The 23874-nt window shown below is 34.5% G+C and overlaps 1 pseudogene; it reads left to right on the top strand.

Annotated features, from left to right (window-relative positions):
- Positions 1 to 14791: 14791 nt before the first annotated feature.
- Positions 14792 to 14893, top strand: LOC119619185 (U6atac minor spliceosomal RNA; annotated as a pseudogene).
- Positions 14894 to 23874: the final 8981 nt, after the last annotated feature.

Here is a 23874-nt window from a genome sequence, read left to right on the forward strand (position 1 = left end):
ATAAAATAATTAGATAGTGCAAAACTATTTTTAAAGTGAAATGCATAGAACATTGCAACAAATAACATATGAATGAACACACATTCTTTCAGAGATATATGGAACATTTTCAAATGTAGAGCTTTTACTCAGCAAAAAAATATATGAAATCCAATTTCAATATTATAGAGCCCACATTCTCTGAACATGACACAATTAAGTTAGAAATATGCACTTAAAAAATTCAAAAATCTATATTTAAATATCTCATGAGACAAATAGAAAGAACAATGGAAGTGAAAAATGCTTAGATATAATTAAAATTGTAAACTATCTAAAAATGTAAGTATAGGTGAATATAAGGAGTATTTAGAGAAAAATATATATCCTTCAAGTATTGTCTTTTTAAAAAATATCTAAGAAAAGACCCAAACATTCAACTTAAAAATCAGATAAATAAATTAATAAGTAAACTCACTGAAAAAGTAAAGAAACAGTAAAGAAGAGAGTAGCAATTAAGAAAATTGCAAACAAAATGATAATGAAGTTTAGCAAAGACAAAAATTGATTGCTGGAACAGAGAAAAATAGCAAATTTTGACAAGATGAGTCAAGAAAGTAAAATAAAGTAAAAATATATGAATATTAAGGATTTAAAAATAGAACATAATTCAACAGAAATTAAAATAATGTGATATTATTTTTTAGTAAAAAGGATAACTTTGTAGTCGAACCATTTGAAAACCTAGCTGAACTCTATGTATTAACAATAACTATAAAAATCCCCAAAAGAACCAAACAATAAACTCACCAAAATTAAATCAAGAGAAAATAACAAACTTGCTGTATTGTCTGTAAAGTATATAAAATTGAATATATACTTAAAATATTCACCCAAAATAAACTGTAAGTCAAGATGATTTAAGAGGCTTGTTCTAAAAGTTATTGAAGAACTGGCTATCCACAATCTTACACAAATCCTTTTTTGAGAAAAAAAAAAGAAAAAGAAGATAGAATGTTCTCCAGGTTACTTATAAGGTTTTAACTTGACAATAAAATGAGAAAAGCAAAACACATAAGGTAATTTATATATATATATCTGTTTCCAGTAAAATGTTAAATAAAAATAGTTGTAATGAGAAACAAACTCCAGCATTCTGTAAGCAAAATAAAAGATCACAACCAAGATGGGTTTATTCTAACAATGTGAAGTTATTTCACCAATAGAATAATGGATTAAAGAACTGCATTCCTTAAGCAGAGTAAAGAAGAAAAATAGGAATGTGAAAACATTCAGAATAAAACATTCAGCACAAATTTTAAGAATTATGTAAGATAAAATCTGATAGTATAATGAGAGTAGAAGAGAATTTTCCTAAATTGGGAAAAACCCCGCAGACAACATCATGGTCAACATTGAAATCTTATGAGTACTTTTAAATTTACATCTATATGTGTGATAAACATCAAACAATAACCAAGACACTTATGAATAAATATAATCAGGTAAACAAATGCACCATTATACATCCTGAATTCTCCTATGGAGCTGGAGTGTTTCTCAAGTAGCAATTGTATTAATTACTGCTCTCTTCTTGGTTGGATCACAATATTATATCAGAATAATGGTTATGTCATTGGTAATGAATTTCAGTAGTGTTAAGAAAGAAATGGCAATTTTGAAAGAAGAAAAGTTTGTGGTTGCAATATTAAAGCAACTGATATTCTGATTTTCAAAAACTGATATGTTTATAAACTTTGTCTACAAAAGTCATATTGCAATGCCTTCTTAGCCTATCAGGATCCCATTTGAGGTATGGATGTCTGTGACATACACAGAAGAATTCAGTTCAGGGGGATTTGTGCCCATCTCTGATGCTTATAGTCATTCTAGAGCTCAGAGAACGGGAGAAGGGACTCTTGAATACTGAACTGATCCTTGAAGCTTTCCTTAGTCTCCTTTCCCCATTCAAGTCTTGGGGAAATACAATAAATTTAAGATATAGTCACCTATGTCAGATTATTACAGATAAATGTTACCTATTAACTTCTATAATTAGACGGTCTGCACCATGAACATCTAATGATATCTAGCCAAAGTTGATACAAATCATACGACAGACCTTACTCCCCATTAAATAATATTGAAAAAGTAACTAAACAGAAAATTACATCATTAGAAGTCATTTATTTTAGATTTATGGTGAGTCTGGCAGCAGGGATGAATAGAAAAGTTTGTACTCAAATATTATGCCTGACAGATCTTCCTCATTTAAAATTGTTATTAACTTGTGGTCCAAATAAAGAGAATGGAGCCAAGTGCAGTAGCTCATGCCCGTAATTCCAGTACTTTGAGGGGACAAGGTAGGAGGATTCCTTGAGCCCAGGAGTTTGAGCAACATAGAGAGACCCTGTCTCGATGGGAAAAAAAATTATCTGGTCATGGTGGCATGCACCTGTGGTCCTAGCTACTTGAGAGAGTGAGGCATGAGAATGTCTTGAGACCCAGAGGTTAAGATTGCAGTGAGCTGTGGTCACACCAATGCACTCCAGCCTGGGTAACTGAATGAAAGCCTGTCTGGGGGAAAAAATATATATATATATATATTTTATATATATATATATATGTATGTATATATTTCTGTCTCTCTGAATTAACACCTCACCTAGTTGACCCCTAAAAAGTAGTCACTTGTGTGTTTAGTAAAAAACAACATGGTTTTTAAACATCTAGATAAGAGACATAGCTGGAAAGAAATAATGACAACTTCTCAATCTTTTCTTCCAAATCAATAATGGGAGATTTCTAGTTGGGGTGAGATGTCTGAAGGAGTAGGAGAAAATTTTCTTTTCCAATAGCCACAAAATGCTGCTATTGCAAATGTCAGAGAAATATAAAAAAGGACTAATACTGTTTGCTAGCAAAAATTATATATTTTTACATATAATTTTTTTTACTGGTTTCTGGATATTGCAAAAAAAAAATAAAAGATTTTTGAAAAGTAAACACAGGGGAACCCTTTCTTCACCCTAGTAACATACACAAAAATTTGGTAGCAATCTTATTGGGTATGATGGGTGCTAACTCATCCTAAAAACTGTCTTGTTGCATAAATCTAAGAACCATGAAGGCAAAATGGTGGTTGTCCATTTATAAAACTTCCTCTGGAGGATGCAGACCTGTCTCTATGATAACGGTGTTTCTCAACAGTGATTAATGCTACAAAAGATTTTTTATTGGCATACATCCTAAGAAATATGGCTGATAAACTGGCAAGATCAGCAGATTGCAGCCCAAAATCTCCCTTTACTTTTTTGAAAGCTCTCTTTGCTCTTTTGAAATTCCTATCACTTTTGTTGTATGTAGACCAAAGTTTATGTTTCTCAACTAACTTCTGAAATCTTAACTTAATCTCATTCACTTCCTTGCATTGTGTTATAGACCACTTAGATGTACTTTTAGTTTTTGATCTTAGAGAGATTATATTTTCTAATTCCTTCTTTCAAAGATTGTTAAAGTTAGAAGGACCAACCCTCCAGATTAACTTATTAATCCAAAACCATAGTGTTTATAAATAAGTGCTTTGCCTAGGACCAAATTGCCAAATCTGAGCCCTAAACTGGAATTTCATACCATTGTGGCCTTGCTCTTTTTATTTCACAGTTTGACACATTTTATTTTGCCCAGTTAGCTTGTAAACCTATAGTGGAAACAGCTAAAATAATGAGCTCCTCAATTCTTCCTTATATCCAATGCTGGTCTAGTATGTGACACATAATGGGATTCTATGTATCTATCTATTTATTCAGCCGATATTTGTGAAACACTTACTATGATTTGGTCACGGAATAAATGCTAACGGTGCAAAAAGTTATTTCCCATCCATGCTGGCTTTAAAAGTTCTCATCCAGCTCCACAGTTTTAAGTACTGTTGATATGTCAATTGTTCCCAAATGCCTACCTCCAGTCCTGACTTCCTCGCTGACTTCAGATTCATAAATCTGTCTATTTAGCATATCCATATGGTTATCTAATAAAGATGTCAAATTTTACATTTGATTTCATTGGCTCCAAAACTTACTCTCTCAGTTGTCCTCATCTTAGTAAGTCTATCCAGTTACTGAAGCTAAAACTGTCAGGGTACTTTTGAGTCTTGTGTGACCTACAGCTTCTACTAATAATCCATCACCAAGTCTTGAAAGCTTTATAGTTAGAGAGAAAGTACATGTCATCTGGATTCAGGATGACTCAGTTGAAGTCTTGGCTCCACCACTTGTTAGCTGTATGATATTTTTCAGATAATTAACTTCTCTGCAATTCGTATTTTTCTACCTAAAATAGAATGGATGATAATAATATTGATGTCATATGCTTGTTACAAGATTTGGAGTAATACATGCAAAATATTTGGTATAGCTTTTGAATTATTTTCAGGAGGCAGTGATTTCTTTTTCTAAAGGACAATGTCAAAAAGAGTTGATTAGATATGAAGATAAGTGTAAAGACCTAGCCAAGAAATACATCTGCTTTGGTCAAGTATCTGCTTTGGATAAGTTAGAAATCGTTGGTCACCCATTTACCGAGTGAAGCATCATGAGAAGTAAGATATATCTGAGGATAATTATGTTGAGCTTAATATGGTACATGCTGAGTTGTTTGTGGTATATTTAGGTGGAGAAGTCCAATAATCAGTGGTGAATATTTGGGGCTACCATATTGCACAACCTCAGGAAGAACCACTTTCGGTGCAATCTATGTTAGTGGTGCTTCTATGCTCAGTTCCACAGTTTTAAGTACTGTTGATAGGTCAATGGTTCCCAAATGCCTACCTCCAGCCCTGACTTCCTCACTGACTTCAGATCCATAAATCTGTCTATGTAGCATATCCATATGGTTATCTAATAAATATGTCAAATTTTACATTTTAAAATTATAAATATGATACTGTCTGATAACAGAACTTTCATTTTTCACTTTTTAATATTTTTCTGCTAATTGAAGCATTGACAATACATTTGGTCACCTAGGGAACATGTATAATATAAGGTGATAGAGAGTTATAAATAAAATTCGAGGAGTTTCTCTATGGAAAAGACAAACTGAACCATTAAGCCATGAGAGAGATGAAGCAGCAGTTAAAGTGATAATATCACATGTGCTAACCAAACCAATAGGAGGACTGACTATATCAATACTACCTGTCAGTCTTAGAAAAATGGGAACCTATATTTCAATAGTCTAATAGTTAGTTACAATTTAGTGTTTATAGATGAAATAATATGCTTTCGAGGATCAAGTTACTTTGTGTTCAAATCTCAGATTATTTCATGTCCTTTAACCGAGGGAGACAGGGATGACCATGATGATAATAATGATGATCATAGTGAGTATGTAAACAGGCAGGCGTGAAAATACTTATCCTAAGTATGTCATGTGCATGTGCAGGTGTGATTTCTAGTTCCAAAGTTGAGAAATTGTGCTTAGAAAATTAAATGACTTTGTTAAGTACATACACCTACAAAGGAGGAAAAACCGAGATTTGACCCTGGCAAGTTGAATCTGGAGCCTCTTCTTTTTACCAGTGCTATTACTGGTTACAACTTAACCACCAGGCTTCCCTGTGTTCCCAGCTGAGAAACGAGATTACAAACACCTACTTCAAGTCATTGCTGTGATCATTAAATTTAATTTACTGAGGTGATATATGTGAATTCCTACCAAAATAGTTAGATGACACCCAACAGATACTAATTTGCTTTCTTCTGTTTCCAAATCTAGTTACACGGGATAGGATAAATTAATGACTTTTAAAATAGACTTTCAATTTTTTTCTGTATTTGGAATTGTGAAAAGACATTTTAAGATACATATAAAAGTTTATATCATATATTAAAAGATTAACTGCTTTATACATAATGCCATCTATAAAGATATTGACAAAAAGAAAAGCTTAAACTTCATCTTTAATCCATTTGGTAACACTTACTGTGAGTTTATTATCACTAGACATCTGAGTTTTGCTGCAGAAAAGTTTTGTATATTCCCTTTGATTCAGCAGCCAGGCATTCTAAGGACCATATCGACTTATTTACTTTCAGAATTATGACTACGTACAGAGTTAAAAAGGCAACAACAAGTGGTCAGTTTAACAAATGCTGAACTAGAGGTAACTAGAATATCACTAGTAGCAGATGATGAGATTGAGCATACAGCAAAGTCTAATAAATTTAAAATGTATCTTCCTTATTAAAATGTAAATTTGGCAATACAATTTTTTTGAGTTTTATGGAGGAAATGAATCTGTTGATTCATTCCTTGAGCTAGAACCTCCATCCTTAAGCACATGGTGGCATGTAAAGTTTAGCATTGCCACTGCTTCTTGAGTCTTCTCCTTTTCATAATGTACATTAAACATGCTTCAGATGATATGTTCATGAAGATCTCTTTGCCATTCTTGTCTCATTTGTAGTATGGAGAAGATGCTCTAGATGAATTAGAAGACTACATCAGAAATCTCATCATGGAGAACTCCTAGAACAAAGCCTGGACTACTGTAAATGCTTCATGATTATAGTCAGTTTAATTTCACTTAAATCCTACTTAAAGTATTATTTCTATTATTCTATCCAGATGCATCTACATTTTTAAAATACATTAGAAGTGAAAAATGTATTATTTACATCAATAGATAATTCTATATTTGCAACTGATTTTCAAGCTAATAGTGAGAGCCTAGCATGTCTTGAAAATGACTCTTCACTATTAAACTCTGGGCACAAAAGGTACTGGATAATATTTAATGCCAATGATCACATATTCATTCACTTATGTGAATTCATAGCCCTTACACTGTCCTCTTTTCACTCTACAACCACCTTTGAACTTCTCAGATGTGTAGTATAGTTCTTGCAATTGGAAATAATTGGAATGTGGGGTAGATAACTGCACATGTATCCGGAGAGTGAGAAATGGTCATGAGCAGTATAAAAATAGCACTTATCACTAATGGAACATAAAATTGTCATTCCCTGGGTAGTAACTTTGCTGCTAAAATTGCTCTGGGGAGGTAGAAGCAATTGCAATTTCCTCTGACCTCCAGGGTGGTCCAAATTTCTCTGTTTGAAATAATCCATTGCAAATGACTGATCATGAAATCTGAAAAAAATAACTTGTGTAGCAGTTAATATTCCTCCTCAATAGGATAAATTCATCAATTATAAATGTACATGTATTTCAGGAACTTACATGACAATGGCTCATGGGTTTTGATGTTAATTTTTTTATCCCCTCTGCAGTCTCAGGTGAAAGCCAGCGCACATCCTTGAAAAAAATATTTACATGATTTCTTTAGACTTTATTATACTGCATTTAATTTAACATCATCCTGAATTCCACTGATCGCTAGGTAATCTCTGGTTTGGACATTTTCTAAATTTTGTTTTTTTTCTTGCTAAGCAGTGAAGCAGTTTACACTGTCTTTGAATTCTCACATGGATCCATTTCCAGGAAGATGAATGAGAGTTAACAACAAGGAAACCTGCTTATTCAGAAAAAATGTACTCCATTCGTATTCATTGAATTTTACTTTGTAAGAGACAGGATTGGACCAGTAATCAAACATAATCATGATTCTAACTTTTTTTTTCTTATGGGAGTTGAAGATTCAAGTACCAAAAGTCCCTATCACATGAAACTGGGGGGACTCAGGCTCCTGTGAGGGGTGTTCTTTCTTTTCCATTATTCTCTGTGAGCCATATTGTTTCAGCAGATCACTGATGGCCTCAGATATATTTATTATTCTAATAAAATAGTTGAAGTTTTCTATAGCGTTATGTCAAATACTCCTTTTCAAACAGATTGGGGAAGACAGAAACTATTATTTTCGATTGAGATTACAAAAGCAAATTTTGGCTTTTGTTGAAAGTAGAAAATAGTAATTATTTTTTTTTGGAAAAAAAAAAAACAACTTCACTTTTATTGGCTCTGTCTAGCCTATCCTTGCTCAGCTCATCTTTTAATGCAATTTAAAATAATGAGAGTTTATTTATGAGTAAAGTAAATCTGACATGGCAAAACTCTACCTAACTGCAAATAAATTAAATCGACACTTACTCTTATCAAAGTTATCAGATTCTCAACTCCCGTAGATTTGTTTTAATATGTACTAGTTTTAGAGCAGTTTAGACTGAGGTACAGTAATGATGCCTGCATTACAGTCAACCTTTTTCCAAAGAGATTTACCAGTCAGGTTGGTTTTAAATGACCTTACTAGCTAATAGACACATTTATTCTTATCAACTCTCCAATACAGAAAAAAGAATTCACTTTTGACCTTCTATTTAGAAAAAGTATATATTATTTTAAAGAGGATTTGAACAAAATAAATATATAGTCCACATTTACAACAAAAGCAAACAGGGATGTGAAACTGTCAAGAAAATAGTCTTTTATCATCCTCTATTTTCTTGTTTTGTTTTTACTAGCAACATATCTCAGTTTTTAAAATTTATTCTCCACGAGATAATCCAAAATCCTATGCACAAAATGAATTCAAAGTGTACAAAAGCAAGCGACCTATTTTTCTACTCAGCTCAACTGAGCAAGATACTGCTTGATAGGACGTCAAGATATAACAGGGTTTCATGTACTGCCCAGAGTCAGACCACGAGATTCTATGATATACTCTAAGATTTAGCTATGACACAAACTTCCTATCATGTGGATAGTGGGAGCAGGGGTTTTAGTTTGAACCATCTTGAATATTTGTCACTAGCTAGAGTATTTAAGGGAAAGAGATCTTATGCTTTCCTGCAATTGGCCTTTTATAATGCCAGCAAAGAATGTGAATGTTGAGTCTATGATTACTTCTCAGTATGCCATCTGTTTTAAAAATAACCTGAATATCGCTGCCATGTTTCCAAAGTCTGTTATAGATCATTCACTGAAATGGTGGCAAGAGGAGAGGTACTTCTTGCTTTTTTCTAGATGCAGCTGGGTTTTCCAAAAGGATCACTCATATTATCCAGGAGTTCGCTAATTGCACCTGTCAGTTTCCCTTGCATTAACATCATTTAAAATTATTTAGCCTTGAATAATTACATTAAATATATATGTTGCACTATTTCCTAGTAAACAAACAAATTGGAGAGGTGGATACTCTTACTTGGATGTGTTTATCCTTTTTAGACCTGGTCTTTGCCACATCTTCAACAATGATTCACAAAGAGAGTTGTCCACTTATTTTTTTCCTGAAATAAACAATTGAAGAACTCAAAATTCTGTTCTCTTCCTCAATCAGATAAGGGAAACCTATCATCCCTGTTATTTATGTCAAAAATCTAAATGCTTCTTAGACAAGCACACAAACACCTACATACACAAACAAAACACTTACTTGCTGTTGAATTTGAATTGTATCACATGGTTGTGGAGTTAAGGCAAAAGGCAAGGGAAATTATAATGTACTTTCTGCTCTATTTATCCAGTTTTTCAAAATAATGAAGTTTTCATCTGTATCTAGGAGAGAGCTTGTTTTAAAAATTGCATAATGTACAATGATTATTTCTTAGGGGAATTGGAGACAAATTAAAGGTAAGACAATACTATTGAACTGGCTTTTCCTCAAGGAGTACTCTATAGAACTGGGTAATAATGTTGCACAAACTATGGATCTGAAACACATATGCTTTCATCATCACCATCTGTACTGAATTTATAAATGAGAGAAGAGAGTGTGTTAGAAAATTTAGATTAACAATATATTTGCCCTTTTATATACTAGCACTTTAAGTACAATTGTTTAAAAAGCTACTTTCTCACTAAAATATCGTATCAAGTCAATAGTAGCTTTTTATTCTATCCCAATGGAAAAGCTAAAACGCAGTGTAAGAGCAGTGAGGCTTAGTGAGGCTTTCAAAAACAGGATGGTTCAATTTTGTCGTCAGAGGACATGAGACAACACTGTGTCATAGGTTTAATAGATCACAAAAGTTATATACTATGTAATAAAAAATCCCAGAACACCTGCCAAGGTAAATTGTTGTGAAACAAATGATGGGAACAATATGACATTATTCTTTAGTATGCATGCACTTGTTAACAACACACAGAAGGAATTGTTAATGTGTTAATGTGTTAATGTTGTTAATGTGTTAACAACACACATTCAGGTATCTTGAAACTTTGGCAGCTTCCTGCTGGGATGAGAGAGGCAGATTTCATGGAAGTCCCCAGAAATGCCAATGTGAGGGTTCATTTTATGTTTCAATTTGACTGGGCCATCAGGTGCCAAAACTTGGTCAAATATCATTCTGGATGTTTCTGTGAGAGTGTTTCTAAATGAGATTATATTATTTAAATTGGCAGACCGGGTGAAGCACGTTGCCCTCTCTGATGTGGGTGGGCCTCCCCTAATCAGTTGAAGGCCTGAATGGAATGAAAAGGCTTTCCCTCCTCAATTAAAAAATACTCTCCGTGAGTGACTGACTTTCTACGGGGACATTGGCTTTTTCCTGCCTTCTAACTCAAATGGAATCATTGGCTCTTCCTGGGCCTTGAACATGCTGGCCTTCAGACTGAAACCATACCATTGGCTCTCCTTGGTCTCCAGCTCCTAACTCACCCGTTTGAAACCTGTCAATCTCCATAATCACATGAACCAAATTCTTATGTTTAGTTTTCATATTTAAAACATTTTTTGAGACAGGGTCTCACTTTGTCATCCAGGCTGGAATGCAGTGGTGTGACCATGAATCACTGCAGTCTCAACCCAAGTGATCCTCGCACCTCAGTCCTAAAAGTAGATGGATCTACAGCCACGTACCATCACACCTGGCTAATTTTTGTATTTTTTTTGTAGAGACAGGGTTTTGCCATGTTACCCAGGCTGGCTTCGAACTCTTGAGTTCAGACATTACTCCCGCCTTGGCCTCCCAGTGTGTTGGGATAACAGACATGAGTCACTGCTCCCAGTTTATAAATCATCTTTCTCTCTCTCTCTCTCTCTCTCTCTCCTTCTCTCTCTCTTTGTACGTGTGTGTATGTGTGTGTGTGCGTATACCTTTTTGGTTTTGCTTATCTTATTCATTTATGCTTTATAAAATAAAGTATATTTTATATACTTTATATACAATTTATATAACTTTATATTTTATGAAAAATAAACTATATTTTATTAAGCATAACTTTGTTTATAAAATATGCTTTGTTTTGTTTCTTTGGAGAATATTAATATAGCCAAAATACTGTTGTTTTAAAACCATTGTCTTCTATGAAATAAATTAAATGCCACATAGATCTTCACATTTTTTTTGGCCTATGACACTGTGACACTGGGATTAACTGAAAAAAAAAGGGTAATGTAATAATGCAAATGCACATTTCTATGATTTATGGTATGTAGGTAGTATGAGCATGTGTCTCTGGCAATCTCCCCTAATTACTTTTCTCCTTTGTACTGATCTGTTATCAGAAATAGAAGAGCTGTGGCCTGTGATCACAGAACCTTAAAGAAATATCTTCCAAGTTTTGATTCAATATCTAATTTTCTATATAGTTAATATAAAAATGGCCCAATGGAAGATATGTCTTGGTTCACCAATATTCTCCACTATGTTACTCATTTTCCAAAGACAAATATAATAAATATATATTGAATTTTTTAGTAGATAAACGTATGTACACATGAATATTTGATACTTGTTATCATCGAAATACTATTTCACCTAAAGTGTTGGTTTTATTCTTCCATTTGAAAGTAAAATGTGTTTTCTGATTTGTGTGCAGTTTAACCAAAGTCTGAAATTCTTCTTTTTGTATTTGTTTCACATGGTTTTGCTTTGCTTTAAATATCATGTTATTTTTATGTATAAGTCAATTCTTAGTTTTTTTAAAAATGTGCTTGCAAACATATATTATAATTGTATACTTAATGATATTGAAAGCATTTTAGTGGTCCTTCTAAGGAACACAGCAATGCATATAGGAAGTGGAGCTGAGTTCAGCTGAACAAATACTTATATGATGCTTTCTTGGCATCTTTCACTTTGCTAGGGGTTATAAAATCCAGGACTCCTACTTGGAGTAGGCAAGAGTGCAATGAAGGAGTCACACACAGTTTCTGAGAACTTTGCTGGAAATGCAGAGGAGGAGGATCACCTAAAAGAGAGCACTGGGGAAGAAGTAGAAAAAAATGGATTCAGTCTTGAAGAAAGAACTGTGTATTAGCCAAATGAAGAATAGGAGTAGATGACTCTTGTTGGCAGGAGAAACACCACAGATAGGGAAGATTCAAGCCATAAGAGTTAGTTACATATAAAAAGCAATTTAGTATTGGTGTACTATAAGGAGAGTTAAAGGAAGCAACAGAGTGAATATGGAATGATGAGGGTTTTTTTTTTTTTTTTTTTTTTTTTAGCTCTTCATAAAATATGAACTAGCCATATTCACAAAGAAGAAATGGAATGAAAAGAAAGGGTAATGCAGGCTGGTATTGAATAAAGACAAAGCGACCTTTAAAAAACATTTATTAAGACATTAGTGAATATCATAAATGGTACAGGTTTATATTCTACTATTTGATAAGCTTTTACACATGAATCACCTGTGAAACCATCATTGCACTCAAGATAATGAGTGTATCCCTCTGCCAAAACTTTCTATGTTTCCTTACTTAATCCCTTCTACATTAATCCCTTTTCATGCTTCTGATAATGACATACCTGAGACTGGGAGACTGGGAAGAAAAAGAGGTTTAGTGGACTTATAGTTCCACATGTCAGGAGAGGCCTCACAATCATGGCGGAAGTCAAGGAGGAGCAAGTCACATCTTACATGGATGGCAGCAGGTAGAGCGAGAGCTTGTGCAGGGGAACTCCTCTATACAAAACCATCAGATCTCGTGAGACTTATTCCCTATCATGAGAACAGCATGAGAAAAACCCATCCCCACCAGTATTCAGTTAAATCCCACTGAGTCCCTTTTGAAATACATGGGAATTGTGGGAGTTACAATTCCAGATGAGATTTGGGTGGGGACACAGCCAAGCCATATCACCTTCATTGCAGCTCTTCCTACAATCACTCCCTTATTGCCAGGAACCACTGATCTGCTTTCTGCCACTGCAGATTCATTGCATCTTTTTCAGTTTCAAATACATTGAATTATACAGTATATACAATTCCTTTGTAGGATTTCTTTTGTTCAGTATAATTATTACATGCTTGTACCACAATGTGTTTACCCATGTACCTTTTGATGATTTTTTCCTGTTTGAGACTATTAAAATTTAAGCTTCTATGAACATTCATGTACAAGTCTTTGTGTAGATACACACTGTCATTTTACTGGAATAATGAGACAATAAAATTTGTTTACCTATTTAAGAAATTGTCTCTTTTAAATTTTTAACTAGACACCGCTTTCCCTATTGCACACTGGTCATCACTCCCTCCCCACCACTAGCTTTAAGACTTTATACAATTGTTGAGACAAAGGACCCACAGGACCAACGAGTATTAAATACAGTTTATTACTCATATAGAAAAGGGCAAACATTTACCCCAAGGAAAATAGGGCAGTATCAGCTCATAATGATGGAAGACAGGTGAATTTAAACTTTCTGCATGCTCCAAGGAAGGAAGCAAGCTGGCTTTCTTACTGACTTAGGAAAAGGTGGAACAAAGGGGAGAAGGAAAGGGTGAGATTTGAAAGCTGTCTTTGATCAAACAAAAAATAGAGTCTTTGACTTGTATACTGCCAAACTCTTTTGCAAAGTGGTTTTACAATTTTATCTTCTAACAGTATGAATATTTCAGTTCCTCCATTTCCTTGCCAACATTTGGCATGATCAGTCTTTGAAACTTTAGACATTTTAATAGGCATATAGCAGTGTCTCTGTGCAGTTTTGGTTGGCATTTCTCTACCAACTAGTGATGTTGAACATATTCTCACTGCTCATTTTCCTTTCCTATATCTTACTTAGTTATCTGTCTGTTCAGATCATCTGACAATTTGTTATTGAGTTTTTTGTTGTCTTATTTTTGAATATTGGCTGTTTTATATGGATTCTAAATCACATATTCTTTACCAGATATGTGGTTTACAAATGTTTTCCCCATATGTAGATTGTCATTTCATTCCATTACCAGTGTAATTCAAAATGCAGAAATCTCTAAATTTAGGAAATTCAATTTATGTTTTTTTATACATCATACTATCACGTATAAGAACCCAAGGCCCAAAATATGTTTTTCTTCTAGAAGTTTTATAGTTATAAACTTTACATATTGATGTGATTATTTTGAGTTCATTTCAAAAAATGATGTGAGACCTGGATCAAAGTTTATATTATTTCATATCCACAGCAAAGTATTACACCTGTGTTGATCAATTAACCATATATGTGTAGGTCTATTTTGGAACTCTATTCTGTTTCATTGATCTATTTGTTTAAACTGATGCAAATACCAAACCTCTTGAATACTGTAAGTTAGTAAGACTTAAATTCAGAAGTGTAAGTCCATCAAAGTTGTCCTTCATTTTCAAAGTACTTTGAAATGAATTTTAGAGTCAGTTTGTCATTTTTACCAAACAAAAATATTGTGCTACAATTATAATTAAAATTCTTTTGAATCTATTGATCAATTTAAAGAGAATTTTCAAGTTAACAATATTGAGTCTTCTGGCCCATAAACACAGTACAGGTATTTCTCTTCACTTATTTATATCTTCTTAAGTTCTCTCAGCAAATTTTAAAGTTTTCAGTGTAGAGCTCTTGTTCATTCATTGTCAGATTTATGTCTTAAAATTTCATAGCACTCCCCTTGACAAGCATGGAAGAGGCCCTTGGGTCTGACAACACGCACAAGGTTAAGGCATTGTCACCTACTTCGTGGCATCTAACCATCGTTTCAGGCCAGGCGTGGTGGCTCAGTCTGTAATCTCAGCAATTTGGGAGGCCGAGGTGGGTGGATCACCTGAGGTCAGGAGTTTGAGAGAAGCCTGGCCAACACGGTGAAACCCCGTCCCCACTAAAAATATAAAAATTAGTCTGGCATGGTGGCAGCATGCCTGTAATGCCAGCTACTCGGGAGGCCGAGGCAGGAGAATCTCTTGAACTTGGGAGGCAGAGGTTGCAGTGAGCCAAGATCACCCCACTGCACTCTAGCCTCGGTGACAGTTGAGACTCCATCTAAAAAAAAAAAAAAAAACACAGCCTGATTCAGTTTTACATGGTATTTTTTTTTATTTCAGCTTTCAATGATCTGTTGCAAGTATATACGCATAGGTTTGATTTTTTGGTATAATAGTTTTGTATTCTGATAAACACAATTATTAGCTTAAGTTGCTTTTCTTAGATTCCACAAAATTTTCTAAATGGGAAAATTAATGACAATGCTGTTTCTTCTTCTGCAAATAGGAATTTATTTATTTAACTTTTTCTTATTTTGATGCCTAGAAATACTAATAGAATGATAGATATAGTGAGAACAAATATTGTATTTTTTTTCCAAATTGTAAAGGAAACCATTCAGTCTTTAATCATCAAGTGTGATGTTGATGTAGATTTTTTTATAGCTGCAATTATCAAATTTAGGAAGTTTAATTTGATTTCTAGTTTAACGAGAGGTTTGTGTGTTTATTTTCTTTGTTGGCGTGTATGTATGTCTGTCAGAAATGGACACTGGATTTTAACAAATGCTGTTTTGTGCATGTGTGGAAATGATTTCTTTCTGTTTTTACTCTCTTATTGTGCTAAAATGCATTAATTCATTTTCAAATATTAAACTAACCAGTTATTTCTTTAAAAATAATCTCCTTACAAAGTACATGAAGAAGAAAAGAGAAGTATTCCCATTAGAATAAGGCAGAGCAGTTTAACCCAGTTTTTACTTTCATGTTCAAGATAAAGTAAAATTAACTTGAAATCTTAAAGTTAAGAATAGACATAGTTATAATTTGCTACTACATCAAAAGAGTTTCAGTTTCCGGGTCCAGGTCACTTAATTTATAATCATAGCAAATCAGAAATGGTGGCAATTTTAGGTAGTTTTCTTTGAAGCAAACACTAAGACTGAGAATAACATTCAGAGGAAACAACAGGTGCTGGAGAGGATGTGGAGAAATACGAACACTTTTACACTGTTGGTGGGATTGTAAACTTGTTCCACCATTGTGGAAGACAGTGTGGTGATTCCTCAAGGATCTAGGACTAGAAATACCATTTGACCCAGCCATCCCATCACTGGGGTGACTTATAATACCCAAAGGATTATAAGTCATGCTGCTATAAAGACACATGCACACGTATGTTTATTGCAGCACTCTTCACAATAGCAAAGACTTGGAACCAACCCAAATGTCCATCAGTGACAGACTGGATTAAGAAAATGTGGCACGTATACACCATGGAATACTATGCAGCCATAAAAAAGGATGAGTTCATGTCCTTTGTAGGGACATGGATGCAGCTGGAAACCATTATTCTCAGCTAACTATCGCAAGAACAGAAAACCAAACATCACATGTTCTGACTCATACGTGGGAATTGAACAATGAGAACCCTTGGACACAGGAAGGGGAACATCACACACTGGGGCCTGTTGTGGGGTGGGGGGAATGGAGAGGGATAGCATTGGGAGATATACCTAATGTAAATGACAAGTTAATGGCTGCAGCACGCAGCACACCAACATAGCACGTGTATGCATATGTAACAAACCTGCACGTTGTGCACATGTACCCTAGAACATAATGTATAATAATAAATAAATAAATAAATAAACAAACAAACATTCAGAGATTAATTAGGGAGTGCTTTTAAGGTTAGTACCTGCTGTGGAAGGAAAGAAGGCTTAGTTAGGTAGAGGGAGTAGCTGATCCTCCCAAAGCCACAGAAGATATTTTAGAGAGCTATGACGATGAGGTATCATCCTTCCAAGTTGAGCCCATTTGGGTTTAGGTGTCCAGAAATTTAGGCTTCTATACACTCACATCAACTAATTATTAAAAACATGCTGCTCCTGGAGATGCGGGCAGGACCTTGGACCAGTTTCTCCTCTTCTGCTAAGGGCAATTCTCAATCCTGATACCAAAGCCTGGCAGAGACACAACAAAAAAAAGAGAATTTTAGACCAATATCCCTGATGAACATCGATGCAAAAATCCTCAATAAAATACTGGCAAACCGGATTCAGCAGCACATCAAAAAGCTTATCCACCATGATCAAGTGGGCTTCATCCCTGGGATGCAAGGCTGGTTCAACATTCGTAAATCAATAAACATAATCCAGCATATAAACAGAACCAAAGACAAGAACCACATCATTATCTCAATAGATTCAGAAAAGGCTTTTGACAAAATTCAACAGCCCTTCATGCTAAAAACGCTCAATAAATTCGGTATTGATGGAACGTACCTCAAAATCATAAGAGCTATTTATGACAAACCCACAGCCAATATCATACTGAATGGGCAAAAACTGGAAAAATTCCCTTTGAAAACTGGCACAAGACAGGGATGCCCTCTCTCACCACTCCTATTCAACATAGTGTTGGAAGTTCTGGCTAGGGCAATCAGGCAAGAGAAAGAAATCAAGGGGATTCAGTTAGGAAAAGAAGAAGTCAAATTGTCCCTGTTTGCAGACGACATGATTGTATATTTAGAAAACCCCATTGTCTCAGCCCAAAATCTCCTTAAGCTGATCAGCAACTTCAGCAAAGTCTCAGGATACAAAATTAATGTGCAAAAATCACAAGCATTCTTATACACCAGTGACAGTCAAACAGAGAGCCAAATCAGGAATGAACTTCCATTCACAATTGCTTCAAAGAGAATAAAATACCTAGGAATCCAACTTACAAGGGATGTAAAGGACCTCTTCAAGGAGAACTACAAACCACTGCTCAGTGAAATCAAAGAGGACACAAACAAATGGAAGAACATACCATGCTCATGGATAGGAAGAATCAATATCGTGAAAATGGCCATACTGCCCAAGGTAATTTATAGATTCAATGCCATCCCCATCAAGCTACCAATGAGCTTCTTCACAGAATTGGAAAAAACTGCTTTAAAGTTCATATGGAACCAAAAAAGAGCCCGCATCTCCAAGACAATCCTAAGTCAAAAGAACAAAGCTGGAGGCATCACGCTACCTGACTTCAAACTATACTACAAGGCTACAGTAACCAAAACAGCATGGTACTGGTACCAAAACAGAGATATAGACCAATGGAACAGAACAGAGTCCTCAGAAATAATACCACACATCTACACCCATCTGATCTTTGACAAACCTGAGAGAAACAAGAAATGGGGAAAGGATTCCCTATTTAATAAATGGTGCTGGGAAAACTGGCTAGCCATAAGTAGAAAGCTGAAACTGGATCCTTTCCTTACTCCTTATACGAAAATTAATTCAAGATGGATTAGAGACTTAAATGTTAGACCTAATACCATAAAAATCCTAGAGGAAAACCTAGGTAGTACCATTCAGGACATAGGCATGGGCAAAGACTTCATGTCTAAAACACCAAAAGCAACGGCAGCAAAAGCCAAAATTGACAAATGGGATCTCATTAAACTAAAGAGCTTCTGCACAGCAAAAGAAACTACCATCAGAGTGAACAGGCAACCTACAGAATGGGAGAAAATTTTTGCAATCTACTCATCTGACAAAGGGCTAATATCCATAACCTACAAAGAACTCAAACAAATTTACAAGAAAAAAACAAACAACCCCATCAAAAAGTGGGCAAAGGATATGAACAGACATTTCTCAAAAGAAGACATTCATACAGCCAACAGACACATGAAAAAATGCTCATCATCACTGGCCATCAGAGAAATGCAAATCAAAACCACAATGAGATACCATCTCACACCAGTTAGAATGGCGATCATTCAAAAGTCAGGAAACAACAGGTGCTGGAGAGGATGTGGAGAAATAGGAACACTTTTACACTGTTGGTGGGATTGTAAACTAGTTCAACCATTATGGAAAACAGTATGGCGATTCCTCAAGGATCTAGAACTAGATGTACCATATGACCCAGCCATCCCATTACTAGGTATATACCCAAAGGATTATAAATTATGCTGCTATAAAGACACATGCACACGTATGTTTATTGCAGCACTATTCACAATAGCAAAGACTTGGAATCAACCCAAATGTCCATCAGTGACAGATTGGATTAAGAAAATGTGGCACATATACACCATGGAATACTATGCAGCCATAAAAAAGGATGAGTTTGTGTCCTTTGTAGGGACATGGATGCAGCTGGAAACCATCATTCTCAGCAAACTATCACAAGAACAGAAAACCAAACACCGCATGTTCTCACTCATAGGCGGGAACTGAACAATGAGATCACTTGGACTCGGGAAGGGGAACATCACACACCGGGGCCTATCATGGAGAGGGGGGAGGGGGGAGGGATTGCATTGGGAGTTATACCTGATGTAAATGACGAGTTGATGGGTGCAGCACACCAACATGGCACAAGTATACATATGTAGCAAACCTGCACGTTGTGCACATGTACCCTACAACTTGAAGTTTAATAATAATAAATAAATTAAAAAAAAAAAAAAAAAAAGAAAAGCTGAAAACTGCAACTATCATCTCATAACACTACTGACCATGGTAGAATTACGTTTTTTCTTCCCAAAGGGGAATTGTGGGCATTTCAACAGTGTTTACTACACTGGCAGACCAGAAGTGACTCCCCCTTCAACTACAGAACACTGTAATTCAATGAACATAAAGCTTGGCAAGATTACGAAACGGACCATGGACTAATATTTTATGATGTCTTAAAACTAAAGTCCAATTTCTTGGAACTGTTATTGATTCATTTTTTAAAAAGTCAAATGGACTAAATTTTTACTGAAAAACTGTTTTATTAGAAGAATGACAAATATAGCTCATGTTCATTTCAGCAAGGTATTTTATAAAGTAAATCATTACCAAATATTGAATCAGCAGGATTAATCTAGGGTGAATGACAGTCCAGTTGTAAAAAGTCAGTTATTTGACTGATTAGACTCAATGCATGTTGACAAATGAATCTTGGCAACCTTGACTCTCTTCCTTTCTCATGGCAATCCATTTTGCACAGAAACGAAATGAGAAAGTATTCCTAGAATACTTGACAACAGAACCAAAATCATAATAATTCCCAACCAACAATGACTTTTGTAGCTAATGAAGATTCTGCAGTGTGTATTAAATAACTAGAATTGTGTTTATTTTGCTTGGAAAACAGTGCAAAAACCAATTTGCTTGAAATAAAAATATATATGTGCATGTGTATATACATACATATGTGTGTGTGTGTGTGTGTGTATATATCTGAGAGAAAATATCGCGTATATATCTAAGAAAATCTTTGTAGTATTATATAACAGACAGCAATTATGTCATAGTCAGCAGGTTAATTTTAACAAAATTGTTGGGAAATTTAAGCTTCTATCACAAATACTGTTTCAACTTTAAATGAATATGCAAAGTTTTTCATAGTAATATCCTAAGATATTTAATATTCTAAAATATATTTTAATTGACAAATCAATAATCCTTAAAATTATTTAAATACATTTTTTATTTTTATAGGAAAGACATTGCACATTTAAGAAAACATCTAGAAACTCATGTTTACAATAAAAAGTGTAAGAAGAGTATAGGCTTAATATGGATTATATGATAACTAAAACGTAAATATTGTATAAACTTCTTTAAGGAAAACTAACAAAGAATGTAGTGCTTTGACTTCCCAAAAATTCTTTCTGAGAGCTGCTTCACTTAGTTTCTCAATAAGTATCTCAGAAAATTAAATTATATGTTTTCGTTACAACTTTTCAAGAAGATCTGCATCAAAAATATTTAGGACACACACACACACACACACACACACACACACACCTTTCACAGTGTAGAGACTACTCATTGATACCAAAATATCTACTCTCCTTTCCTTGTCGGCAGCAGAACATTGATCGAAGCTGGTATATTGCTCTTAAAGTGAAACATGACACTCATCAGGTGTCCTTCTAGCTAAAATATTTGGTAGATATGATCTATGAAATTTCTTTGAATTTTCCATTTTAATAAGACATACCTTTCTTCTGGTGCTTCCATCTTGTTGCCAGGAATGAAGATTTGACAGCTGGATATGCAGGAGAATATTCTGGGGCCAGGAGGCTATGGTTCTGATGAATGTGCATTGATCACACTATTCCTGTACCAGCAACTTCTGGAATTCATTTACTAGAAAGAAAAATACATTTTATGTTAGTCATTTTTACTTACTTTTGATGATTATTTTCTATAAAGGTGGCTAAATTATGATACAGAATAAATATAAATTCTGACTTCTACGTTAAATCATCACATACTTTAAAATCCACAAAAAATTAAACAAGAAGCCTAGAGTTTTAGTTGATTAAAACATCCCTATGAGTTAATAACAAAACAAGCATGCTCTCTTAGCATATCTGAATAGAAATTCATTGATGGGCACAGCGTACATGTATGCTTCCTTCTCACCACATGCTTACCCTGCAGGTTCGTTCTTCAAATTTGTTTCCTGGGCTTTATTTATTAATTTAATTTTTCCTTAGTTTTGAATGGAGGCTCTGAAAATAGTGCAGCTTTCTGACGATAACACATGTCATGAGAGTCAGGCAAGTTGAAGTCTATCCAAATGATACTTTGAAACTCCATAGCCAAAAGAATCCTTGCAATCTCTTTCTCTAGTTGAATATCTGGGAAAATATAAACCCTAAGGACTACTGTGAACCATACCAGGAGTGTAGCTTTCTCCGACATTCTGGGATATGAGGATGAAGTTCATCTAGACATAGAAGTACAGGCCAAAGAAAGAGTGCTGGTGGTGCCCCATTCCTGCTCCCACAAATCCCTAATCTTGGCACCTCTGCCCTGCCTGGGTTTGTGTAAGTAAATGTATTTTCATTTTTTAACATTTTCTTTTTGCCAAGGTTAGTTAAATTTGTTTCATAGAGGCATACTAACTCAAATATATAAGGATCTGTGAGATGTGTTCGAACCATAATTTGTACACAAATGAGAAAACTAAGGCCAATGGCTGAAAGTTATAAAGCGACATGAATACCTACGCTCTAAGGCCCCTTTAACTAGGATATTTTGGCTATTCCTTCTCTATCCTTAATGCCAAGCACAGAATTGAAGAACTCAGTAGATATTTACTAAAGGGAAATAAATGAATACATGTTCTATTCAAACTTTCAATTATGCCTAAATAGCTCAGCATATTAGAATATATTGTATGTGAGACATCTTGATATTCAGAAGGTAAAAGTAACTTCCATGACATCATAATCAAACTGGTTATTTGTTAATGTTACAATTTACATATTTTATATTGTGTATCTATTAACAAACTATTGTAGCTATAGTTATTTTAACAAGTTTATATTTTAACTTTTATACTAGAAAACCGCTTATTTATCATGTGTTTATCCTTTCTAGGGACAGAATCCAGGGATGTTACAAAAACAGAAAAAAGTAATGCCTGTTCTATTTCAGTCAATCAGGAACATGTTGTGTGGTATTATCATTGGTGGCTTAGTTCCTTTAGACTACTATCACAAAAAAATAGTTTAGACTGGGTGATTAATAAGGAATAGAAATATATTTCTCATAGTTCTAGAGGCTGGGTAGTTCAAGGTAAAGGTGCCAGAAGATTCGGTGTCTGGTGAAGGTTTATTCTCTGCTTCATACATGACATATTCTTGTCACATTTTCAAGGGCAGAGGAGGAAAACAAGCTCCCTTGGGCCTCTTTTATAAAGGCAGTGATCCCATTCATGAGGGCAGAACTTTCATGATCTAATCACTTCCCAAAGACTCTTATTACCGCCTTGGGGGACACACACATTCTAGAACATAGCAACGGACATATAAAAACATTATACATGGCACCTATATTTACAACAGAGTCTAACCAAGATGAATTATTAGTAAAGGAGTTTTTAATAATTGTCCTTTTTTATGCCTTTTCATTTTTAGTATATAAGAATAAAAAGAAAAATACAGTAACACTTTGTAATGTAAACAACATTGGTGCCACCTGTCTGCATTTTTCCTGCTCACATGGACATGATTTTTTTTATTTCCTTAAATAATCAACAAGAAGTATCAACTTTGTGTAGGCAAAGCAACTAGCTTTCATAGGAATACACTTTCACAAAAGAAAAGGAGATTTATGCTGGATTTAGGCATGCTGAGAGAAGGAACAAGAGTAAACTGCTAGCAGCAAAAGGCATTTCAGAGTAGCCACAATGACCAGTCTATGAAAATAAATTAACAGTCACACAGTTTTCTCATCTCATACTCAGTGTCAATTGAATAAATTGTCTCGTGTCTTATATTAAAATAAGAAAATCATTATTTTCAGCTGGAAACACACTTGATAAAGTCTGTATTTTGCTAATATTCAGTATTTCTCTTCCTCCTTTTCTCAATGCACGGTAAGAAAAGCTCACCTAAATCAAATCTTGAGAAACGTTAGTTTGCGCACAAGGCAATCTTCTTGAAAAATGACTTTTTTTTAGGATAAACATTTGCTATTGGTAGAAAAAAGTGCAATATCTATTTTATGTATTTGAAACCGCCACTTAAAATATAAAATCTTATTTGGATCTGGAATTACGTCTGCTTAATGGCTGTCTTGTTTTTTTTTTTTTAAGATTCAGTTTTCATTGAGTTCATCACAGGTAAAGAAGGGCATGAAATTCAGCGAGCAATACAATTCTAACAGCTTGTTGACTGCCAATTCCTACTTAACATGTTCTGTGAATTTAATATAATACAAAGTGGCTGATTTTAATAGGCATTATTTTATTTT

Source organism: Chlorocebus sabaeus, chromosome 24 (assembly GCF_047675955.1).
Source record: "Chlorocebus sabaeus isolate Y175 chromosome 24, mChlSab1.0.hap1, whole genome shotgun sequence".
NCBI classification, from domain to species: domain Eukaryota; kingdom Metazoa; phylum Chordata; class Mammalia; order Primates; family Cercopithecidae; genus Chlorocebus; species Chlorocebus sabaeus.